Below are 7,140 nucleotides of genomic sequence, written 5' to 3'. Positions count from 1 at the left end.
GTCGCAGGTAGCACATCCGTTTGTGTTACAGGCATAAGAGATTTCGTCATGAAGATTATCTGAGGTTCTACTTGTGAAAAACAATGCCTCACTGACGATTTAATTTGTTTTTCAAACCTGTTGGACACTTTCCCAATCCAAGGAAGATGCAAATAAACAGGACATTTTCTAGGTCCAAACGGTTTAAGTTTTCAGAAATCTTTGAGTTTACGATCCATGGTCATTTTAGTGATATGATCAGGATAACCATTTGACTGAAAGATTGACCGAATGTTCTCCAATTCAGAATCAAGTTTGACTTTACTACAAATCATCAGAGCCCTGTGCACCAGAGTTCTTATCAAATTTACTTTACGTTTTACTGGACAGAAAGAATCCCACGAAATGTATTGCCCACTGAATGTAGACTTACGGTAAACTGATGTAACAAAATTAGCACCCGTCTTTTCAACTACAACATCAAGGAATGCTAATAAATTATTAACCTATTTTTCCATGGTGAATTTCAGTGACGGGTGAAGGCCATTCAATTTGCTCAGAAACAAATCACACTGGGATTCATTCTCAAATATGGCGAAGGTGTCATCAACATATCTTTGATACATTAATGGACGATCAATATCTTCTAATAACCGTTTTTCGTAATACCCCACAAAAATGTTAGCCAGAATGGGACCAAGAGGCGATCCCATTGCAACACCATCAATCTGTGTATATATGGTGTTATTAAAACTAAATTCGACATCACAAGTGATCAATCGCATTAATTTAACAAAAGAAGACCCTGAGAATGGAGGAGATGGAAGGACGCCACCATAGAGTTCATTGGCACAAATCTCTATAGTCTCTTGAACTGGCACGTTCGTGAATAAACTAGATATATCAAACGAACACATAGAGATTTCGGACTCATCAAGATCAACATTACGAATGGTATCAGCAAATGTGAACGAGTCACGAATGCAGTTACCACCATAGAACAAACTCACCGGCTCAAGATATCTCGCAATCCACTTCGCGACTTTGTGATACGCTGATCCAACCATCGATAGTATCGGACGTAAGGGTACATTCGATTTATGGGTCTTCGGAAGACCATACATCCGTGGTCGAATGGAGCCAGTGGGTCTGATGTCATCTTATTCAGCAGAAGTTATTTTTTCGCGTTAAATATACTTGTATTTGAGAGCTACAACATTAAATCGTCGGAATATTTCTTCACCGTATCACAAAGGATGATAGTATCTAGTGTTGTGGTCCACAACCTCACATGTAGCCTACGTTATATAATATGAGTTGCTTTGTTTGGAATGCATTCATGTTAAAATTAATAACTGGGTACAGTACTAAATCCAATGTGAACAGATATATTTATCCCATTCTCAGTCGACTTACTCACACAAAGCACTATAACAAAATCCACTATACCATTAATTTCCCCGTATTGCCAATCGCAGATGTGATTTAGGGATGTGTACATCTGGTTTGAACCACAGGGTATCCGATTGTTGATATAAACAACCTTGATTTGACCCTGAATATACCATAAACAATTATTATATCGTTTATTATACTAGAGTGGTCCTCGAACGCGATTAAAGCGCGGAATATTTCCAATGCCAAAGTCCCGAAACAACCAACCGGATTTTGACCTCTTACCAGGACCGAAACTGCTGCAACCCAAACCCCCCAATCGGTGGGAGAGTGCGAGCACGAAGGGTTCCTTAAATTATTTTGGTGAATGAACATAAAACATACATCATGTTTTGACGACTCCCCCACGAAGAAACACGCATAATTCAAGAAAATATAAATAGGCATTTCTGTGTCGGTCATTACCACGCCACGATGCACGAAGAAATATGACGTTTCGGCCAATGTTGGATTCCGAAGAGTGTGTCAAAAATATCGTCAGCGAGAAAACCTTAGCCGAAGAGGATTGCCCTCATGTTGACCGTAAACTTCGATGTATATAAGCCTTATTGCCCATAGGTGCTTGAATCGCTCGTGCCAAATTATCATGTCGTCGTAATCTGAACCCCACAGGACAAATAACATCCATCAGAGAAGAATTATTTGCCAGTGAAGAAATACCAATTTGGAATTGTGTGTTTCCTTTAGTTTAATATGTTTATGCGTTTCAATATCTTTTGACTATATAGCGGACAAGAGGTAACAAGATAACAACATGTAACGAAGTAATGTACCATCGGGCACGCCCGAGTATGTTCAATTATTTATTACCTACCCTACATTTTCCAAGACAACAGCTCACTCAGCGCTACTGGTAAATCTGATTACGTGGGCTGAGAGGATAAAGAATTTACGTTAACTTATATATGCAATTACCACCTATTCATTCATGCATTATAGATAATTTTGGCGCCTTGGGCGACCAGGCCACATAAACTTAGCTGATCATCGAAATCACGCGACGGGGTTCTTGGGAGCGAAGCCCTCAGAAGTTTGGTTTATCACGCTATGGATGTCTAAGATCATCGTTTTTTTAAGGCGGAGGGAGCGGATGAAGTGCTGTTACTGCTGTCCGTCTTAACCATTGTTTTTATTACAGTTCTTACAATATGGGGTGGATGGCGCTAGAGCACGATAAATTTTGAAAGGGGCGCTGGAGAAAAAAAGGTTTAAAACCACTGATCTAGTCATTCATGAACATCAATATAAAATATCAATAATCATTGAAGGTTTCAAAGCATTTAGGCTACTACTGTAGTGACCATGTTTGGCTCCACCTACGCATGTGAGCGGAGAAAATATGGCGCACACATGTATTAGTGAATAAGCCTATGTCACGAAATTTTAATTGTGACGTAATACATGATTTACATTTATGGCTATTCGGGATTTAAAGTTGAAGATATTGGGTCAATATGGCTCTTCGGCTCAAAAAGGTTCTTGACCACTGGTATATAGTCTGTCAGCAAAACGAACTGTTTCATCTTCGTAATTTCAGCTGCAGTCGTTAATAAGTTAATATGTGATATCTCGTGAATCGCTGTGCAGTTTTCAGTTCTTTCCGTGTTCGTGAATATTTCAAATAAATTACCACATAGTTTGTAAAAAACAGTAACGGAGCCTCTGCATTCGAAGATTTTCTGAAGAGTAGCCGATGTACTACAACTTCTCAGCTGGGTCGGCACGAAAAAGCTGAGTAGTGGTTATTAACCTTTGCCAACCTGAGGATCATTTACTCTAATCCATTGGTTCCCAACCTTTTTCCACTCACGTACCGTTTTGAGGTTTTATGAAGGACTCGCGTACCACCTACATAAGTTACGCGAGCCGAAGGGGGTCAAAAATGTCCCCAGAAAATAATGCGCGGTATATGATTTCTGTAGTGCAGGAGTGGTATACCTTTTTGCCATTCACGGTCAAATTTCGAGTAGTAATGTAGCCTACGGCCACATTCTAGGATTTTGTTCGTAATGAACAAACTGGACGTCAAATACTCATTTTAAACTGTCCGTGTCCATTTTCAGTGACCTCCAGGCTAACGTATTTATTCATATCGGCTTACGAAACGCACCGAAATCGCGAGTGGTAAGGTGATGAATAGACTATTGATTACGTCATGGTCGCACCAAGCGCGAAATTTTTTCTGATTTACGAATGTATTTTGTCTTTCGTATTCGTAGTTTCACATATCACTATCAAACATTTATTCTCTCTAATACAATGTGATCAGATTTCCAGGCAAAGTTGATGGAAGTTGTGGTTTCGAAAATTTAGGGCAGGTGATAAATGATGATGTACCTTAGGGTGGACCAATTGTAAAAAGTAACTTTGTTGCATGCTGTTATTTCTTGACCTCCCATCAGGATTGGCGGTATATTTAAAAGATATCGAAACCACCCAAACGCAGTATAGAAACAAATTTCTTTCGTGAGAGGGGGCATGGGGCGCATCATTTTTCGTTGCTGTTCACATCTGTACTGTAGCGTTCAGGTTGCAAAGGGAGCTACTACACTAAAATCGAAAAATGAATTCGTGTCGAATCGCGCGCAGCGCTAAAAAATTCAAGGTCAATCAAAATCTCCTAAACATTTGGGAGTAAATTAGTAAATTCAATTTTAATGTCGACGGCCACCAATACATACTAATTGAAATAGGTGTCCACGGCCGCACAAATGTCATTCTTTACGACCGTATGTTGGCCACCGTTGCTGTAGTGGACCCATTTGGAATTCTTGTGATCAAATATTTTGAAACGGAATTTGGTTAGGTGAGAATACCAATGCTTTACGACTAAATATCTTCCCAGTAGGCCATGATTGGTGGGATTTCACCTACCTACGACGAAGACCTTTTATCAAGGCGACGACGGTTAAATAAAGCTCCAAATCAACCCCACCTGAACTAATAACTCTCTTCGGTCGCAAAAAATAAAAATAAACAGAATCTACTCGCGTACCACATGGAAGACCTTCGCGTACCACTAGTGGTACGCGTACCACAGGTAGGGAACCACTGCTCTAATCTGTAAGCGTTCGCATGGAAACCCAGATGTTAGCTGCGTCATAAAAATCTACCACTCGACACTTTTGACTACGCATCTAATATATTAATATTGATTACTGATGCACACAATGAACTTGCGCATTAATTGAGCGTTGAAAGAACAAAAGCATTAAAATATTATTTTCACAACAAAGGAAAATATCATAGTAAACATGGCATATCAGTGTGACTGCAGATCAGTGGCGGCTCGTCCTATAGGGCAACTGGGGCATTGCCCCACCTAAAATTCTGTTCAATAACAATTTAACCATTTATAGACGCACAGCAATCAGTATATACCGAGATCACGGCGAAACCCGCATTATTCTTGTGCTTTCGCTAACAAATGCCCATACATAGCGAAGTCTCCGCGAAAATCGAATTCTCTTCTGTGTTTTCGCTTTGTGAATGCCTAGCCGGGGCTTGCCCCGGTAGCGCTCATAACAAGCTTTCACTATCTATTCTCTCAAAGCCGCACACAATAAAGAAACGGTGATTTACTCTCTCCTATTCGTAAAATGGCCGAGCAAGTGGGGCAACTATGCCTGTCGCCCTTAAGGTGTGATGTAACAATCGTATCTATATATGAACTCGGTTACCGTGATATGCGTTGACTCGACCTTTGCTGGTATATGTCGATTTTGACGGTGTTTCGCACCATGATAATTCTTGAAACTTGGTACGATATGTCGTGAAGGTAGTATTTAGCACTGCTCCAAGTTTCAGGCTTGCTACTCAAAGATAAGGGTGGTAATTTCGTTTCCGAAGTTCAGTGTGTGCTGATCTATCATGTACATTGTACAGCAAACAGATTTTACTCAAAATCCGGTGGGGAAGCGAGTGGCGCAGTTGGTTAAACACTGCTGTCACGACACCAATGGTTGGTGGTTCGAGTCACGGCTCTGCCATGTTTCTATGTGTCGGAGGTTTATCTGGGCTCCTCATCGCCGATCTCGCTGTATATACAGCGCCTTGGAAAGCCCAGAAGAGAGAACCGAACTCTGGAAAGATGGCAGCTAATAACCAGAAAGACGAAGCAAGACCGCAAAAGACCATTGTGTTAATGCAATTCATGTGCTGGGCGCAAATAACCATATGTGCGATAAGCGCCAATGTTGTAATAAAACAAACAAACAAACTCAAAATCCGGTATTGGTCTCCATTGATTTTGACGATGTTCCTTACCGAGATCGGTCATGATATTTGGCACAGTAAGTCTTAATGTTAGTATCGACCGCTGTAATAAGTTTTAAGTTTGTCACTGAACTATGTGGGTGGTAATTTCGTTTCCAAAGTCGAGTGAGAGCTGACTCTTCATTTATCGCTAACAGATTCACGCAAAAGCCGTTATTGGTCTCTATTGATTTTAACGATGTTCCATACCTAGATCTGTCATGAGCTTTTGCACGGTATGTCTTGATTTTAGTATCGAACGCGGTGCCAAGTCTTAAAGTTGACGCTCAATGATTGAGGCAGTTATTTCGTTTTCGAGGTCGAGTATGGTAGAGATGCGCGCTGATCTGATACTTAGCCTACCTACATCATTGCGGATCTCACGGAAAAGCCGGTGTCTGTCTGTGCTAATCTAGTCTGCGTTCCATAACGAGATCGGTGATGATATTTCCAATGGTATATCTCGATGATCGCATGAAACAGCTAACTAAGATTCTCGGTTTGCATTCAAATATTCACATAATTTTATGTTCGCCAATGTGCATTTCACTGTGAAATTGTGGCCTTCAAACCATTTACTTACAATCCCCTGTCAAATGCGATAGCTATTTCATTTTCGATGTCGGCTAACAGCTGATCATTCGATCAGCCTATTCCTCGATCTATTTTACTCAAAGTTCGGTGTTCGTCTGTTTGTATTGATTTTGACAGTGTACCATGCCGGAATGGGTTATGAGATTGCGAATGCTACTTCTCGATGATTTCATGTAACAGTATGCTAAGTTTACGGCTTTCATTCATGTATTTATTGATTAATATATTTTCCAACGGCGATTTGGCAGCAGACAGTAAGCCGTATGTGTTGCGTCACAATCTCCAGTTTCAAGGCTAAAATGTACTATGTTGTTCCGAGACCGAAGTTCCGAGGCTGCTGTCCTTAGTTCTTCAAAGACCATTCAAATTGATGTTCTGGATTCAATATGACAGGCCCAATCTATGAGATAACAATTGCGTATGTGTCCGAAGTCGTTGACCTTTGCAGTTAGACTTACGCAATCTCTCGAGTTCTAGTCATTGGAATTAGTCTGGTCAAGTCAAGTGCGAACATGAATCGTATTGAATCTTTGCTCCGTACGTAGGCTAGTTTACGCAGTTGCCTTTAGAGCGAAAATTAAAGGTCTAGAAGACTACTCCTTGTCGCTTCGACATATTCCTGTCTTTTCATTGTATCGCATTTTTGTGGTGTATTGAACTGATAAAATTGCTAATAAAGCAATGATGATGATGATAGAAATTGTCCAGTCCATTGATCCAATCGTACGCCGGGTACCTCCGCTTTGGTTGCCTATCACCTGGTCGTAACTCGTAACCACCAGCTCAGTGGTCGTAACACACCAGGATCGTGTACGAAACACTTTCGGACGGCCTATCGATTTGCGTAATCTCTAACTC

This window comes from Botryllus schlosseri, chromosome 12 (genome assembly GCF_051294905.1).
Source record: "Botryllus schlosseri isolate E-star chromosome 12, Bs_hap1, whole genome shotgun sequence".
In the NCBI taxonomy this organism is placed as follows: domain Eukaryota; kingdom Metazoa; phylum Chordata; class Ascidiacea; order Stolidobranchia; family Styelidae; genus Botryllus; species Botryllus schlosseri.
The sequence above is the reverse complement of the archived record's forward strand: the minus strand, read 5'-3'. Positions refer to the sequence as shown.